Here is a 19,715-nt window from a genome sequence, read left to right on the forward strand (position 1 = left end):
TGCAGCCTGCAGCTTTTACCTTTCTCCAGATATAAGATTAGTTATAGTTAAGTGATGTAACACGCTCATTCCGACTAAATATTTTCATAATAAAGTATTACCTACATTTAAATAGCCATCATCATTATATGTTTGTTATGAGACCTAATGGTTCTAGTGAAACACTGGATCCTTTGACCTATTTTATTTGTGCAATTCTCATGTAAGTAGCAGGCAAACAACAGACATACAGTCTAGTCAACACGACACAGTAACCACTGGCATCAGATCGTTGGCAAGTACCGGGTTTCATTATTGCTAATTAAGATGTATAAATATGCTGTCTGGCACTTGACTTGTCGTTTGCAATGGGCCATTTTTTCCATCAAACTCAAAAAGTGCCAAGGTAGACAAGGTGAGGGCACGAGTGCTGGTTGTGATGCTGCAGTGTGTACTCTGTGGGCACACTTCAGCTCAGCTGGCATACATCTGACTGACGCCTTCGGGTGCCAGCAGCTAAACAAGCCCAGGTTTGAGTGGAGAGAGTGGTGTATATTTGGGCCGAGCTCAGCAAAGTCTGCCAATGTCTTTGAGTGTCTGGCTTCGTGGTGTCTCATACAGAGCTCCTTGTTGAGCTGCGCTCTCTGGTCATCTTACAGATGATGGCAATGGACAGTTGACAGTAGGTGCACAGCCAGGAGGATGTGACATCACTGCTCGCTGTACTAATAGAAAGTATTAACCTGTTACTTGTGTAAATCAGGATTCAGTCTGCTTGTTGTTTTTGGGCTTAGTTAAACATGTCAGAGACTTAACAGTTTTGCCAACCACCACCTTCAGGTTAGTTGGATGTCACTGATTGCTTTTCATCTCAATGCAAACAACTAATTAAAAAACATTACATTTGAATTGGAGACAAAAATGTATATATAAAAAGTACTTTGTTTGACTGAGCTGTACTTATAGATAGCTGTATGTATCATTGTGTTGAACATTGTTACCCACAGATCTTAGAAAAGCACACACTTTGATTTTCAATTTGCCATCTTGTGTAAGAGTCTAAATGTCCAAATCCATTGTCTGAATCTGATTGAGTTAAAGGAGAAACTACAGTATCTCAGAACAGGTTGAGGTGTTCTTGTCTTCTAGCACATTGTTTTAATCCCCCAAAATACTTGTTTTGAATTATCCTTTCTTATGTTATCACCTTTAATGACCAAAATTAGGGAGGATTGGAGTTTTTCAACAAGATACCCTGTTTAACATGCAGCGGCAGGGGCAGGTGTTATTTTGTTGTTTTGCCCACATTCATCTAGATTGCCCAGGGATTGAAGCCAGTGGTCAAGGCCACTTTTTAAAACATTTTCCCTGCTTACCATCATGTGGGAAATGCTGTCAGATGCCATTGGAGAATCTCCTGTAAATTTTCCATGGCAATCATATCTGTGGTAGCTCTTTAGAAAGTATCAGGATTTGGTTACCGTTCGAGTCATTTGCTGACCACTTGTAGATTTGTTGTGCTTGAAGTGATGGTTTTCTGAAGAGACACAGGGCATATATCATGCCAGGAACGACCGGTGCAGACCAACAGACCTGAGAGGGAATTTAATGTGTGTTTGCTTCATTTTCATTATTACACACAGTGTTGGGAAAAACAAAATGTAAGGCTCTATAAGGAGGTTATGGCTCTGGTCCTTCTGTCTGTTTGTTGTTCACTGCAGGTGTGCAACATGTGACTAATTTAGCAGTACTTTTTGAACTTTTACAAAACAGCATGCTTTGGTTCACCAAGTAGCTCCCTCCACACTGACACTGTCAGGGCCACTCTGGTTTCTACCCTTTATTTTCTACTTACTATGCATACCAGTTTGGAAATGTGTTGTTACCAGGTAGCTCCCAGGTGTGAATGTAAACATGTACAACTTCTCCTCATCCTGCAGATAACACAGTTGGCATTTTTCTGCAAATAAAATGTGTTCTTACAGCTTGTCTGCTTAGATAAAACGAAAAAAAAAAAATAGAAGTTGTTTTGTGCTCTCACTATATGCATTAGATTTAATGTTATTTCCAAACCAGTGTGCAGTTTTCTACCTTTATTTTTGCAATAGCGAAAGGGTGAAAATAATTTTATTATTATTTTTTTACTTTAATTTTTATTTAGTTCTGAATTCTCCAAATAAAAAATACTATATTTCTGCCCAGTAATGTAGATTTTGGCTCGCACGTGGCTTCCATGTGTGTGAATCCTATAATACAACTTGTGTGACAAGCACATTACTGTAAATGAAGGTCACTGAACAAAGCCTGTTATTCCTCTGCGGTAACTAATTAAGAAAAAGAACAATTAGCCAATTGACCAATTAATAACAATCCTCTAATCTACAAAAAGTGATCGGCAGGAGAGATCTATTGGTGTTTCTTTGCCGTGAAAAGAGAAGCTCCATGGGCGTTCTGCACCAGACGAGATTTAAAAGGTCTTTAATCTAATTAATCTGAGATAAATAATGGTTTATGCTATTACAAAATTGCTCATAGAGAGGATTACAATACCATAAAATACAAAGTAATAAGTTTTAATGAAAGAAATTGAAATCTCTCGCCTCATTCCCTCTGTCTTTTTCTCTTTTTGTGATCCTTTCAGCACAGCCATGTGAACATACCATATGCACGGTAAATTTCATTTGCATTAACATTTGTTCCTAATCAATATGTGCCTGTATTTCATATAAGTTGACGTAATGACAAGATGATATTATCCTTAAAAGATGTAAAATAAATGTCAGTGGAAAATGTTTCAAAATGTCTTAGTAATCTACAACCTGGTTTACTTTTACTCCAAAAGGCCTTTTCTGTGCAACTTCTTGTATATGCATGTGCTTGTCACCAGGCTTCAAAGCTTTACTTTAAAAATTCAAGACCTATATAAACCTTATGTTCTAGAAAACCAACATGCCTGAGTTCATAATCCTCACTGCATGCCTCCGAGTGCAGTGCTTACAGTTTGTTTTTCAAATATAAGTTCACTGTAAATAGTTGTGAAGCACTTTTCCAAACAGCTCAGTGTGTGACCAAAGCACTGCTCCCAGCCATATGGACTATCATCATTAGGACTTTGCATGTTCTTTTTCCAGCCTCCAGTATTATGGAATGTCTCCACTGTTTTCAAAGTGTCATGTAGCTGCATGAAGACCTATCAAACCTTGGCTGGCGAGAAGCTTGTCAGTCTCTATGGACTTCTTTTTAGGGGGGTAAAATGCTCGCAATTTGCAAGTGAGATGAGATGTCAAGCTTTTGGAGACATGCAGGTGGCTCAAGTTGTCTTCCCATGCTGAAGCAGAGAGTATTGGCAGAGTGCTGGTAGAGCTCTACAAGTCTTTGTGAGTTAAGGGAGTGCTGCAATTAATTATGTCCCCCAAGTTTTGACACACTTAACATTATGCTGTCACTCCCTCAGAGAGATGACGTTGATGTCTTTATCCCTTGAATGTAATTGCCGGCTGTCTGTTACTCTTCACACCAACAGTCAGAAAGAAAGATGGTCAGACACGTTTGATAAAAGTTAGATCAGAAATCCACAAAAAAGTGTAACCTGGTTACTCTTAACATGCAAGTGATGCATCCACTTAACGGTTGTCAAGTCTGTGGAAAGACAAACAAATGAGACATTAAAGTCATAATCCATGACATTTTTCTATAAATAAGTGTCTGTTTTGTAGCTCTCTCACAGAACTACTGTAACAAAATCATGACTCAGCCTTAAACAACAGTATGGATTGGGTCTTGCAGGGGAAATCTTCAGGGAGTGATGTGTTTTACTATGGAAAAAAGTAGTAACAGCAGTTCCTTTAAAATAAACAAGACTAGGTATAAACCTAGGACCGCATGTGGGTGTGCACATGGTGTCCGGAGCAGAATTTCTTTTCCCAGTCCGACCATGCCTAGTCCTTTCCTCATGCCGACACAACAAAACATAAGGCTAAATCCTCATTTCACATTCACATGTCACAATTAAATCCTCGTCTCAGTACCATGGATAGCGCCACATAGCCAGGTGTGACAAAACACTTATTTATAAACTTCAATATTTAATAGAAAATGTCTCACAATGCAACACCACAACATGCTGTCAACATAGAAATAAATAGACTATTGTAATAGTGATGCGAGTGCTGACAGTGAAAGTCTATTTCTGATTTTATTGTTGTTTGCACTATAGACTGTTCTGTTCGGACTGGCCATGGGTCGCCACATTGGCAGTATGTCGACGCAGCAATAAAAGCCCTGTTAAGACATAAAGACTTTTTGTCCACTGAAACATTAGGTGGCTAGTTTTAAATGGTTACAGGAAGTGTTGAGTTTGTGTTAACGGATAATGCAGTAAATTAAATAGAGCAAACAGGAGCAGATCAAAACAAGGCTTCGCACTAAAATAACAGTGTGACCGTTTTCTACATATAAAAAGAATTCAGAAGGAATTAGAAATAAAGTCCCGGGACCTTCTGCAGTTGAGGTGAACAAAGGCCCTGGTCACTATTTGAGGAAATACAGTTGAAAACTGTTGTAGATCCGCTGATGTAATAGAAACTGTTCGTGCCAAATTATTTTGAAAGAGCCAACACTTGGCCAACCAATGGTGTAGCTTCAATCCAAAGTTGTAGCTTCATCACTCATTGATGTAGCAATGGCCCGTGGCCGTGGCTGGTCCAGTTAAAAATAACTGGAGTACTTTGCATTAATGCTGAAATGATAAGTCAACTAATTGATTAATCGATCAACAGAAAAATAATCTGCAACTACTTTGATAATTTATTAATTATCATTTTAAAGTCATTTTTTTAAAGCAGAAATAGTCTTTGATTTCAGCTTGTCAAATCTCAGATCTGAGGTTTTGCGGCTTTCATATGTTTTGTAAATATCCTCAGAATGTAACTGTTGACTGAATTATTATTATTGTATTATTATAAAAATAGTTTTTCATTATTTTCTCACATTTTATGAATCAAAATGATTCAGGAATTAATGGGTATTAATAATCGGGCAATGAAAATAATCGTTAGTTGCACCTTAGTTCAACAATAGATGTTGCAGTACAGATCAGAGATGTCAGAAGTGAAAACAGTTATTCAATTTTTTTCTGCAGTCATTTAAAAAATGTTTTGTTGGCGTTATATATCCTGAAAATTCTGCATTTGTTACGAGTGTATTCAACATGGCCCGTCTGAGGATGAGGAGATGGGTGTTTAAAGGAGACAGCAGTCGTTGAGAAGTTGTTAGGCTAGGTGGTGGTTCGTCTGGGGGTAAGAGTTTGGAACATGCAGTCCCCTCTCCTCGAGCGGTGAACCGGAACCAAGTGGAGTGAGGCTGGTGGGCCACAAGAGCGCCATTGTTCTTCACATTAATCAAACTGAGGAAGGGCAGGTAGCATTTCCCTAGCCCACCCCACATGCACACCCTGCCAACCTCAATGAATGGACTGCTTTTTTAGCTGGCAGCGATTGGCCATCGGAGCTCCGAGAGGATGTGTGTCTGTTTAATTAGTGTGATGAGCTCAGCGGAGTTTATGTGCAGTGTTGGACACCAGGTATTAACCCCTCGAGTTTGACCCTGCGAGGGGGGTGGCCGACCTCAATCTTGACATGTCTTTCTTTCCACTGTTCTCGCTTTCCTTCTTTTCATTAGAAAAAGACAGATTAGACAGGGGAAAGCAGACTGGAAGAGGGGGAGACTGGTCGCAACCTCAGCCTTCGTTTTTCACCAGCCCCTCTTTGTAGGCTTGCCCTCAGATGAAGAGAATAATTACTGCTATGATACTTCTAATGACGCTGTCATTAGGATGCTGAGTTGTGGTCTGCTGCACTGCTCCTAGCCTCCCAGAATTTTAAAAGCTTTTCACTCTAATGCTATCACATATATAGATACAGACATATGTTTGGGTGATTTCTTTGATGGGTTGAAGTGCAATAGAAGCTGTTGCCAGTGTGACTTAAATCATCTCAGAGTTATTAAAATGAAACCCCAAGACAAAGGAATTATCTAGATGGTGAAAGACACTTTCAAAACCATAATTAGAGCTGTGGTCTCCTTCACTCTGTACCATAAACAGCCATATAAATGACACGTAGATCATTCACTGGCAGCTGCCTTACATACGCTTCGGATGAGAGAGTGCAACGTGTTAACATCACCCAGGGGCACTGTTTTCTAATTCATTTAACCACAGCAGTGTTTTCCTAACAGCTTCAGCTGGCAATTAAAAACCATGAAAAGATACGAAAACATTCTTACCATGCCAGACGCACTTTCCACAAAGGTAAAACAACCACTTCAGGCGCAATCAAAGCTTAGGATATCATCCTTTATCGGATTATGCACTTTATTAGTTCAGTGGAACAAACACAGGCACTTGAGGGGTATCTACTTTAGGACTATAATGCCTCTTTTGCTCACAGATGGTTAGTTTATGCGAGGGCAATTAATTAGTAAAAAGCAAAAGTTTTCTGTCTTTCTAATATTCTGGCTAATGGTCCAGCGAGAGTGATATGGTCCATGCAGGAGCACACATCCAAAAGTTAAAGGACACTTGGAGGACACTTCCACTGATGAGTTATGGTAATGATTTGAGAAACTAGTTTGGATTAATTCTATAAACGGCTAATTTGTCAAACCATCTGGCAATCATTTAAAAGCTTTTAGCTCATGTGGCCCAGTCCAGCCAGGGATTTTCATAGGATTACAGCATAAGGACATCCTATAGTCTGCATTATGCAAGCAAGTGCAATAGATACCACAGTGAAAGGTAATGGAAGAAGCTAATTTTGTAGGAAATTTTTCTTCAAATTCTGAGTGAAATGAACTTTAAATAGTTAAATATTTTCTGTTGGTAAACATAGACTTTTCACTTATTTTTTTATTCCACCAGAACAAGCAAAAATCCCAGTTTTCTTTCATAGAGTGATTCAGGCTTGGGGTTGTGTTTATTAATATCACCCTTGCTACTAAGGGAGTGAGGAACAAAGAACTAGAGTCACAGCATGTCAGCTCTCTAAAAGGCAGTGTTTGCTGCACCCCCTCTGAAAACACTTTATTAATTGGATTTAGATATTTGCAAAATGATCTATTTAATGGGATTACCACTCGTATAATGATCTTATTTATGAGGGAAGCAATCCAAGCTTTGGGGCGGGCTGATAATGCATTTCCAGCTCTTTGGCAGTTAATGTTGTGTTACAAGGGAAGATAAAGTTGAAGTCCCATTGTAAATGAATAGGTAAGTTAGCCCGCTGAAATGGAGCTGGTATGGTGGCAGGTCAGACGGGCTTGAGTGGCCGCACTCACATTCCAGAGGCCTGTCTGGACGGTAGGCTCAGACCTGCTGAACTCCTTACAAGTTCAAGGCAGACGTGAAGAGGGAAGGAGGAGGGAATGCAGAGAGATAGAGTCCCCCCCCCCCCAAACCTCAGCTGCATAATGGCCCTTTCTTACATCTTTATCCACCTCAATATCTCGCTGAAGCTTTTACAGACCCTGTTTCCACTTAAATACCTAGAGGTAATGTCCTACCTCTCTCCTCTCCTCTCCTCTCCTCTCCTCTCCTCTCCTCTCCTCTCCTCTCCAGGAAAAATGGATTCAGTCTTGTCAGCAGCAGTATCGATATCAGAAACATAAAAGAAAGTGGGCAGAAATGTACATATATGTTGGACAAAATAACACAAAGAGAATATTGCAGTTGTTTATTGTAGCTCTTTAAATGGATGTTTCATGTTTGCCAAGACATTTAAGCTGTTGGATGTTTTCCCTCATGGAGGTTTTAGCTCCGTTTTGTATCTTTTCATGTAGTGTTGAGCCACTAATGCAAAAAAAAGTATATATGTAAATGCACTTCTTTTCTGCAGAGCACACAGACTTGAAAACATTACCATTTCAATATAACATTTGATTTATATGTGTTTAAAAAAATAGGTTATAATCTCTTACTTTAAAAGGATGTATTCTCAAATGAGATTATGCTAATAGACTGTAATTTGCATAAAACGGGTGGAAATATTAAACCAGATTAAAAATTCTGAAAATTTTAAGAGTTTTATTCATGCTGTTAGTCAACAAATATATTCATTCTCCCCGAGAATATTAGAGCCTAAATGTGACATCGGAAAAAACAAACTGTGTTGCAGTATGATCACCCCCAGTGAGCGGTTTTACTTGTTTATTACTAAACTACGATATACAATGTACTACACTACATAGCAATATTCCTTGTAAAGTAATTTATTATTTTATTTGCCCCGTTTGTGCTGCTCAGCCCAGTGTGGTTTTAGGGTCTTTTGAGAATTAGTCTCAGGTGAGGGCTGAGGCACAATGTGACAAAGAGCGCCCACACAAGCCTCCATTCAAGACATTAATCTGCAAACAAGTGTTTTTTTGTTTCTGTGAGTCTTATTTTCATCGCCATCAATTTAGTACATAGATTGAAAGCAATTCGGTTATGCTCTCAAGTTCCACAGCCTTGCAGCCCCCGGCATCTGCCCTGTCCTCTCCTCAACCTGCAGCCCCCTGAGTGGCTCAGCTGGCTGGAAGTGTAGTGGAAAAAAGTAACCCCACAATCCCTGCGCTCACACTGTAAATCCATACATGACCAAACAATGTCCCAGCCTACAGTAAAAGTGACTAATATAGCCTAGTGTACAATGTATAGCTTTGTGTAGGTTATTTAAAAATATAGTGTCTGAGACCACTTTCACAGAATGGGGGATTAATTCCTTTACACTTAAATCATCAAAACAGTGAAGGAATAACAAATAAAATATCAAGTAATGTGATCTTAAGAATAAAGTCAGTAAAAAACATATGTTTGTATTTTTTATCACAAAAATAATAAGCACATTTTCTGAAAATATAGAAAAAATGCCAAAATCAAAACAAGCAGTGTTCCTCACATATGCTTAAAACATACTGACTAATCCTCTAATTTTGCAAACCACTCTATCTGTAATCAAATATATTATTTCTTAAGCAACACGCACACGTCCATTGTCAGTACTGTACCCGTGAAAACTTATTTCCTTTCCTTTGAAACAATCTAATCTGGGAAATTAAAAAGGAGAGCGAGACGGTCTGTTAATTCAAATAAAATCCATCCACTAAGAAGCTATTAATTGGTCATATAAAATATTCAGCATTCCTCTCAGCCCATTTTAATGGCATATTGAAAATTAATAGTTTGCCATTTTGGAATTAATGGACTATTGCTCAGGTTCCTTGTTAATATTAGTACAGTATATTGCCCTAGGAACATCATATTAACAGTGCAGGCTAGAGATCAACAGCAACTTAGGTTTCAAGATTTTTAAAACACACTTGAGACAATAACACTGGCTCCTCCAAGACAGGGAACCATGGACCTGTAAATATCACATGAAGGATCAAACGATTTAAATAAAATTGTGTTTAACATGCTCATTTTTATTTGAGTGGTTTTAATCGTTTCACTTGTTGTTATCCTACCATTTGCAGTTATAGAAAACCGGAGCCATAAACACTTGATAACCTCAACTGACTTCGGTGAGCCCATCCCTGCAGTGAATCAAATATGTAACAGTACTGCAGCCCTTGTTTGTCATGTACTGCACACTGCCCCTTGTGGTGCACTACAGACTCAGATTGAGATTGTGACTTGGCAGCAAGATCCTCTCTTTGCCCTGAGGCTTACACATTTGTACACTCATTTATTTATTGGTTTATTTGAATAGCTTTGCTATTGTGAACTTTGGATACGTTTTTATTTTCGTTTTGTCTCGCTACAATACAGTCCGGAATGATATTTCTTCCATCTGGCAGTGGCACTTTCTGTGACAGTTTCCTGCTCCTTGCTTTAGAGTTAAAATTATCTTTACAATATGTTATGCAAAAGATTCCTTCTCATAATAGCTGGGTCAGGAAGACCCTGCATTAAATTAGTGTGAAAACTTGACATCCCTTTTCCGCCTCATTGTAAATTTGTAAGACTTTAATCGGCTGCAGATGTCTGTGTGTCCGTTCTTCTTGATCATGGACTTATTACTTTATAAATAATTGCTCAACGGCTTGCTCTTAATGTATATGTGAACCCTGCCTATTTGACCTGCACTCAATTTCTTTAATTGAAGCAAACATATTAGACATATTTGCTATATTATGTGTGTTTTGAAGTTTCAATTTTGTTGATATAGATTTATGAAGTGTCGGCGACTGAGGTCACTGCCCTATTAGAGATTTATGAAATGCCCATGAGGCACCATTATTTAAGCTCAATAAATCATGCCAACCACTTTTATTATGGTACAAAGTGCCATAAGCCTGATCGAATACACCTCCTGGATCCAAGTTGAAAGTGATAATGCAGTTTTTCTATTTAAGGTCATCTGCTCGGAGGCTTTCACCACATTTGTTATAGCAGAGTCATCATGAAATTCCTTTTTGGTTTGACTCATTTAATCACAAAGCATTAATGTTTTTCTGTGTCTTTTGTGCTCACTGTGATGGTAGCCGTCTGAGAAGTCCCTAATGATACAGCTGCTATAAACCTCATAGCCCCCAAAGGCTTTTTATTTCAAATGTGGCTGCGTATGAACTGAATCATTGTAAAGTGGAGCTTTGTCCAAACATCCTGCTGGCAGTTTTCCTGAAGTCCATTGAATAGGAACATCAAAATGCAGGGAATCGCTATGGATTCTCCACATAAAAACAAAAGTATTGCTGTATAAGTGAGAATTTGAGGAAGGTATGTTGTCTCAACAAGGTGGAGGTTATAATCTGAAAGTGATGGGGGTTGTAGATGTGAGGTGTATAGGATGTGGATCAGTTTTTTTTATCACTTGCACAGGCTTATAATGTAGGTTTCTTTCACTGGGAGCAGTGGGCGTAAGTGTTGTGTTCTGGTGGGCAGAGACAGTTAATGTCCCAGATCTACAGTATGAATAAAGTCATATTGTGAAGTGTGTGGGCTGATATGCTTGGCAGTCAACCCTGACAAGTAGATTAGCTCTTACTGGGCCACCTCTGAATGGCGTGCACACGACTCAAGCGTTTCCAGTCACAACGCTACATATCAAACATCTAACGCCCAGCAACACAGATGAAAGCACATCAAAACATGAAAACAAAAAAAAAAACCTGCTGTATGTTATGTGGCTTCTCCACAGCTGCAATGGTTAACAGGAGTCAAAAATTGGCATGTCTAAAAAGTGGGATAATGATTATAAATGTGACAGGCTGAAAACTAATTACAATTGTCTCACTGTGTTTTCCAATAATGCCTCTAACATTTCTATAAAACTCATTTAAATCTTCCACAAGTCCAAAATTCAGTCTTGCTCTAAAGCCATTTGGCACATTTTTCTTCAGTTTACATTTAGAGAGGATTAGCTGAAGAGCTGAAAATAATCATGCCAGATGTCTGCTACAGCGAGAAAACTGCCTCCCCGGTGGGCATTTGATTTTATTGAGTTTTTATCAGTCTTAAGTGAATACACTCTGGGATCTTCATAACGCACAGCCTCATGTTGTGAAGTCATGTACAGAAACTGAATATCATGTCACATTTTACAATAACAGTAAAAAAAAAACAAACACACCCTTTTGCTCATGTGAATGTATGAGGAGGAGTTCAAACAGTCAGCAACAGTCTGTTTATAGCCAAGTTAAACAGACAACACGTAGCTTAACTGGGCAGACTGGTGGAACAAACAGCATTATAAATAAGCCAAATTCAATGACAGGTTTAAACGCTAAACCACATCTGTGCACTTTATAAAAGCCATGGTAAATGTCACTGTCTTTAAAAACGTGTCTGAAATTCAGCTGTCAGTCACACTGACTCATTAAAGTTACTGAGATGATGAGCGAATGGAATTAAGGATTATGGGAATTTTTGGTATTTCTCCCTTTATGGCGCTGTGTGGAAAAAAACAATGGAAATAATCAAATAGATAAATAAATAGCCGTCATTTGCTGTGACCTGTCCCACATATTTCATGGTCTTCCTCTGAGACTGGGGCAGTATTTGTTGGATTTGTTTTTTAGCTTTAATGAGCTCCACTGGAATGCAGTGTCTCCCACATGTCTTGCGGAGGACGGGCCATCTTATTGCTGCCACATGTTGGGCTCCTAGTGACTCTTCCAGGCTTGTGTGGTCAGCCAGTTCAAAGAGCCCAGGCTCATTTGTTATACAACTTTATGTAACAACGAGCCGATGCTTCAGCGTGTCTGAAGAGGCAACAAAGGAATGCCGCCATTCTTTCTTTGTCCTAACTGGCTCTGCCCAGAGAGACTTTCAGATCATCTGTTTCTCTAATTAGCATGTTTGCTGGACAATATGGGTTATTGTATTTCAACATGGTGCAGAAATCCTTTATTTGAGTCCGTTCCGTGTTTGAACTCTGACAGTAATGTTTGTTGGATGGTTATGGCGAACAGTAGTAGTTGATCACTGTCATAGCCAGAGTGGTGCGCCGTGCCACATATGGCAACAATCTGGCATGGTAATCCAGTCTTGAGGTTATGAGTGACTAGGTGTGGGTTCCCTGGATCAGACCGACCTCATCAATTCCTCTGTTAGCCACGTCTGTGCAGGAGTCGCTGGCGGAGCCCCTGCTGGTGGTTGACAGGACATCTCAGCAACTGCACAAAGTCAGGCCTGACTACACTCCCCTCATGCAGTTTTTGTGTATGTGAAAGTAACGTTTTCACTTATGAAGAGGAAGAGAAGAATGATGGAGGAAACCTAAGCAACATGTCAATTCAGGTTCCTGCTGTATTCTTGCAGCCCCAAACTGGTGATCCACTACTTTTTGAAAACTCCCCTACTTGCACCCGAATCAGGTTTGTGTTCGTTTGTTAAAGTGGACCAAATAAAAAAGCGCCTTGACCACTTTATACCACACACTTACTGCAAATAACCTGTTTTTCCTCCTTCACACATCAATTCCCCGGGGATGTTTTCAGCTTCACTAGACTGGCAAGTCTTCAGGGACCAGGTCCACTGCATGTGCTGGCTAGTAGGCCATTTGCAATAATCTCCTTTTTACCGTTTAGAGGCTAATTATGTAACATTACACCTGCCTCCCTGAGCCTTGGCTCTGGCATAGTGCAGAATGAGTTGCTTTTTCCCCCCACTACTCATAGGGGTGGTTAGAGTTTCTTAATGAGATTAGCCCAAAGCTCAAATCTGCTTTGTGTCCCTTGCTATATGGCGAGATACTGGATCAGCGGAATCAAAGCTAAGAGGGGGAGTCATTGGAAGATGCAGGCAGCCGACCTCGTTTCTGTCTCCCCACCAACCCCCCTGCGTGTGACTTGGACGGGATTCGTCGCTATCACACATGACATTGTGTGTGAGCTTTGCATAAGAAATATCTTTGTCTCACTGTGATGTTTGCTTGCTTCAGTGTTTTCGTGCTTTTCCTTTATCTTTCTGTCCAGTTTATATTTGCTATTGGATCAAACTTCTCAATAGTCATTTTCAGAATTGAGGACAGATGGGTTAAATATTGAACAAAATAAAAAAAGAGCTTTCCACCAGTCTGCCATATAAACTTGTCTAGCTGTGGTTGCTGTACTACTGTCTTTTTGCCTTAATTAACTCAAAATATCTTGTATTTTACCACAACTTCTAAGGCCAAGCTAAAAGTCTTATTTGTCAGCAACATCATTATGTGCAAGACAGAGCTATATAAAGACAGAACCACAACACCCACAACAGCCCATCTACAATGGGAGCCTTTCTTCCTCTAATTTATTGGGACCCTAATGTCCTTGTGACTTTCAACTCAGACAAAAGATGAAAAACCAACAATGGAGTCCGGACAGAATAACACACACACACATGCTCACACATGCACATGCTGTACACACTTTTACATGCATAGCGATGTATGCAAGCACACAAACAACTTTAGCAGAGAATTCCCAGAGTGAAAGAAAATTCTCAGTGAATGCCGCGAGAGATAACATGTAAATATTTTGCCCACTTGCTCAGAATATGATGTTGATTAAGAGAGTAAAGGTTAAGGTTAGGGAAGGGGCAAGGATTAGTAGTATGGACTGCGTCTAGGGTTACCATAACAGCCTGGCTGCTGGGACTAGTAATAACAACAGAAGTAATAATAATCACAGACTAATTGATTGAACCCTGTGGCTTCTTTGCAAGAGTCATATTTGTAAAGCTTAATGCCTCCACTATAGCAGCTAAAGTAATGCATCAGTTGCTAGTATTGCTTTCAAGTGAGTCTGACACTTTTTTCTCCATTGTAAAATAAAATAAAATAAAATAATTTTAAATTTTTGACTCTATAAATTTTCTCTTCATTACCATTGTATTTACTTATCTATAATTCTGATAGTGAGCATTCTGGTCCCTCTGTATGAGATCCTATCATTGCATTGTAGTTTGTTGAATTTACAAAGAAGCCTAGAAGCCCTGAAGCTATATACTGCTACAGAGAGCTATTTGCTCTGCGTCAGCGGAGTATCCTGTCATGGAGAGAAAATCCCGTTTGAAGTATGGCCCCCGTCTTTCACACTGACGATAATGCTCCTGGCTTTATCATGTCCTCCGTGCAAAGCCCATGTCTTCTCTTTTGTCCGGCTCCCTCTCCCCCACTCCTGCACACCCCCTGGCTTTCCTCTTTTGTGTCACTCTCTGTCACATTGCTACCCGTTCACTGCGAGGAGAAGCGGTCCAAACCTTATCCCCCCGAGGCATGCTGGGAAGTGTAGTCGGAGTCTGGGGATTGTTGGTTCAGTTTTTGGGACTTTGCTGATATCAGCAACTTGAAACTGATTGTGCAGTCTAATGCAGTTTATATTTCAACTCTATCACAACTATGATAATATTTTTCATAGTAAGTGCTTCATGAAATTTAAATAGACCATCATTTGCTGTAAACACACTATTATAGATGTTGAATAAAAATGCATCTTTTGATTTTATTTATAAGGTTTTATGGATGAATAAATTCTAAGGTAAATACTTAGCATTTTAAATTAGATACATTATTAGTATTCATTCTGCTCTAGCTGCTCCTAAATCCACAGCTCAAATGCAAATGCACTGCAGTCTTTTCCATCCGTGGCTTTGTTGGCCTCTCAGAAACCTTAAGCCGGTATCTTAAATAGGGGCCTCTCATGGCATATGCATGTGCAGTATCTTATCTGGTGAATATCACAATCATTCCCTAGGACATCAAATATTTAAACAGGCCATACAAACAAGAGACAGGAGGGAGGGCATGGAAACAAGCCTTTTTGTGGGCCCTGTGTGAAAACAATAAATGTGCTACCAGCCCTCAATATTTTCATATTCAATGACTCTGTATGATCCATATGATCCCAACATAAAGAGGGTCTGTGAACCCTCTCTCTTAAACTGTAGCAGGCATATATTACCAGGCTTAGAGCTTGGCAAGCTCCGTATCCCAAAATAGATTTCAACAATACTCTATGAGGATGCATTAAATAAATCTCTGCTCAGCTAATCCGTGGAACAGTTCACATTTTCGAGAGAGACACTCCGGTAGGACAAAAGCACCGCTCTGCTCGCCGCGCCTTCATCTGGGGACAGACACACAGAAAGAGAGATATTTAGAGCGAGGGGAGGGGACCAGGGGTTGGTTTGGGGTGGGGGGGGGTGGGGTGGTGGGGGGTGATGAGGGGGGAGAAATCCTCCACTAATGTGACGGAGAATTCTCCAAAAAAAAAAAAAAAAAATCATCATTGTGCTCTTGCACCGCGAAGCAGATTTTGTATCACTATATATTTTTTCTTTTTTTTTCTTGAGCAATAACTTAATCTTAAAGGCAAAACGTGGACATGAGGGCCATTTCGAAACATGTTGTAGATAAATGTTAATCACATTAGCATTTCCCAGACTTCCGTAAATCTCCATAAATAGCATGCTGAGGTTGATCCCTCTTTTTTGCCCATTGAGGCAAAATTGCAGTTGATGAATTGCTTTTGCCATGCATGTAGGCTAATGAAAGCTTTGCTCCTGGGCCTTCCTTAACAAAGGCTCATAATTCTTCCACTTTCCACTAAAATAAGAACCTGTTCCACTTTTAATTAATAGTTTTACCCTCTCCTATTCAGGAGTGTATGCATAGTTTCAAATTAATTTTTTAGGTGAGGCTTGGTTATTAATACTGAAGAAACAACCCCCTTTTGTGTTAAAGTAACAGGGAGGTAATGTTAGCCTGCAGGTTTATGAAGAATTTCCTCTCATGTCACCTAACTGCTTAGCACGACTCATGACTGTGCTCTGAGACTGAAACACTCGGTGACAGGTGGCTATTTCATTCACTTGAGATCATCGCTTGCACATTTGTTCAATGAGCTGCAGTGGGACTGAGTATACAGCTACTTACACAGACACTTAGGATTAACCTGTCCTGATTTCATGTTCATGTAAACTAGAGCCATAAGCACTGTTTAGATTATATGAAAACAGGCATTAATCAAACTGGTTTCACACCTGCATCAGGGGGATTTCTAGCTGACTTCTCCTTGTAGAGATACACAGTAGTGCAACCTTGCTTTAATTGTTTTCAACAATTGTTCCATATTGTTTATATGTTGCTTCAAAATGAATTACCTCTGTTAATGGAAGTATTAGGTTAATAAGCAGCAATTAGCATGCATTAGGGTGCATGCCACACATAATGAGTACTTGGGTATGATTACTCAGACAGCTTGATGTTTGAGAGAGCAAATAGCCTCATCCAGCCATATGTGGTTATGGGATCCCATGACAGATCTAAGTGAGGTGGTTTGGACATCAATCCCCTGCAGTATCCTCTCACAGCAGTGATTTATTACTGTTGTAATCACTTGTCTCCTGCTGAAAGGCAAAATATTTCTTTGTATTATGAATATATCTTTAAATATTGTGACATCCTGTCGCCCCTCCACTTTTACCCGCTCGTCCAAGTTGCCAAACAGCAATCCTGTTATTGTGTTTAAATCATTTTATGTCATAATATTCAGAATAGCTTTCTTTGCTCGAGAGTGCAAATATCTGCAGCTTTTATGTGTTCATTGATAATGACAGCAAATAGCGCTTGTATTCTTTACTGCTGATAAGAAAGCAAAAAGCAATAGAGAAGATTTTCTGGTGAAAATCCATTCCCTCTTTGTACCTGTGACTTAAGCTCAAAGGTGGGCGATCCATATGGCAATTTTGTATTTCTATTTCCAGGCTGTCAAAATGAATCGGCCCTGACATAGAGCAGATGCAGCAAACCCAAGTGGTAGCTGCACTTAAGCACTGTGGGTGATTTCATACCAATTAGTGCAAATCATGGAGTACTTAAGATTATTGCCCAGTGAGTTTAACAACACTTTGACGCCTCCTCTGAAACTGACCCCTCTGGAGTTTATGTTTCCCCAAAGATTTCTTCTAGACTTCTTTGTGGGACGTAAAAGTAATTCATCCAGGCTGGGACTTTTCATTTCACCAGCTTGAGGTTTTTTTTTTAAAATATGGCCTCCGGTGACAAATCTGGCTTCCATCTAAGGTCAGGCCAGTCCCCCTCATTTTTTTCGTAAGGGAAGGGGTGGCTGGGCTGGGGACAAGCTAACAGCCCCCTTTCTGCTGCCCCCTCATCTTGGAGCTTTAGCAGAACTGCTCTGGCATGAAGTAGAAGCTGCCGTCTCCATGGTGACAAGTCACTTCAGCTCCACCAGCTTTACCCAGCACGATCAGCCTGTGAATTGACTGGCTTTAAAAAAAAAAAAACAAAACATTGAGAGAAAATATACCGTTTCATTCCTCTCTCCATTATGACGGCTGGTGAAAAACAACCCTAATATGGTGCATTGGCTGCTAACACGAATAATGGCTGGAGAATATGCAGTGAATAGCTGTTCTGCTGGTGAAAAGCTAATGGAGGGAGTCTTTGGCAGTGTGTGTCTCATTGAGGAGGGAAAGAGAGAGAGGCGGTCCCAGAGGTATGGATGGGGCTGCTGTGATAGTTGTGAACTCTCCCAGTGTTTATGTGTCAGCCAACAGCCTCCGGAAGGAGACTGGAGACATTCTCCACACTGTCTTGCAGACAAGAACTGGTCCCCTCAATTAAATGAGTTAATTTGAAACCATAAGCTTGTCCTTAATTAAGAAGAGCTTAGACATCTCCTGAAATGAAATATCTGAAATGAGCTATATTGACGACATACTGCTCCCTTTTGTTCAGATGTTGGGTTCCTCGTCCTCCTCCATTAGTCGAGATTGTCCGTATGCAGGGTGCAGTTCATGCAACTCACAGATAAAATGCCAAAGACGAACATAACCTCAGAAAAAATTTGTATCATTTTGAAAGAAGTTTCAGTTTCAAAGTAGATCCATTGTGGACGCCCGCCATGCCTCCTCTCACACAGTATTCCCCGTCTGCCTGACTCTGTGCATCCCTGGTGCCAGAGAGGGGAGGATGAGAGAGGAGGAGAGGGAGAGAGGGAGAGAGATTGTGGCATTAAGTAAATAATTTGTATGATAATTCATTACAGCGCAGTCTTTTTCAACTTTAATTGGTCTAAATGAAGAGACATTTCACACCATTTAGATAAAAAAGAAAAAGGAGGCCAGCATAATGAAAAGGGGCCTGCCTATCGGACTTCAGAGGTTTGCTCTAAATGAAAATGTAATTGCAGGCGGAATGGTACAAGAGGAGAGACCCGCGCTGCAGATCCGGGGGTATCTTCAGACAGCCGAGCAAAAGCTAATGACTGAGCAATTTGGAACATTTACTCACCCCAAAGACTCTCATTAAGTCAATCACAGGCTTAGCCGAGACCCACTCGCAGCGTCGGAGCCGGCCCCGCATTTATTCCAACATCAATCAGGAGGGGCCGGCTTCTTCTTCTTTCAGAAGCCATGAAAAACGCCCAAGTAATTTATTCGGGATCTTTGAGAGGATAATGGCCAATTATTTGTTTATAACACTGGTTAAATTTTCATTAGGCAGATTAATGGAATATCATGTACTGTCAACACTGGACTGAGGGGTGGTGTGTCAGAGATAAACGGCCAAACAGATGATGTCGCTCTGTTAGTAAATTGGTTTTTCTGCAGCCCTTTTCCTCCATATGAAAATTTAAAGGTGGACAAGGCACTGGGGGTTGAAGCTGTCTCCAACAGGAGTGGAGGCAGGGAGAGGCAGAGGGGAGGATATTGTGATGAACTTCATCCAGCTGCAGGTTTTTTTTTGTTCTTAATGGTCGACTGCAATGTAAAATTTCAACTATATTTAGCCTATTGAAATGTTAAATATTCTACAAAGTTTGACTGTGTGCAGGCTCTGTGCACATTTATTCACATTCACTTCATCCCCACCCTTAAATTGCCTATTCTATCAATCATGCACAATCCATAGCCAATCCCTGGGAAACATATTTCATACAGACAGTATTTGAAATGATAATTTTGGTGAGTTTTTAGAAGCTAACTTTTTTAATGAACAGGAAAAGCTACTTTTGGCAGTGACTGTGGGTGATAGCTTAATCTGACATTATGCAGGCGACACAAGATACCTGTAAGTGACAGTTAAGAGTGAAATGACAACTACAAGGCAGGCAGGCTGGTGATTTGCTGACCTCATATGATGCTTAAAGTTGATATAAAGCAGTTTGAACCTTAAGTTGTGCTTTCACAGACCTCCACCTGAAAGTGGTCTGGGAATTGTCATTTTGAGCGTTGCATATTTGGGCTTCAAATA

General features: G+C 40.0%; 1 long non-coding RNA gene across 1 annotated transcript in view; it reads left to right on the plus strand.

Moving 5' to 3' along the window:
• The window catches only part of LOC130181057 (uncharacterized), a 75,022-nt gene that overhangs the window by 1,738 nt on the left and 53,569 nt on the right, over window positions 1-19,715 (plus strand). The gene's annotated exons all lie outside the window — the stretch shown is intronic.

Source organism: Seriola aureovittata, chromosome 14 (assembly GCF_021018895.1).
Source record: "Seriola aureovittata isolate HTS-2021-v1 ecotype China chromosome 14, ASM2101889v1, whole genome shotgun sequence".
NCBI lineage: Eukaryota > Metazoa > Chordata > Actinopteri > Carangiformes > Carangidae > Seriola > Seriola aureovittata.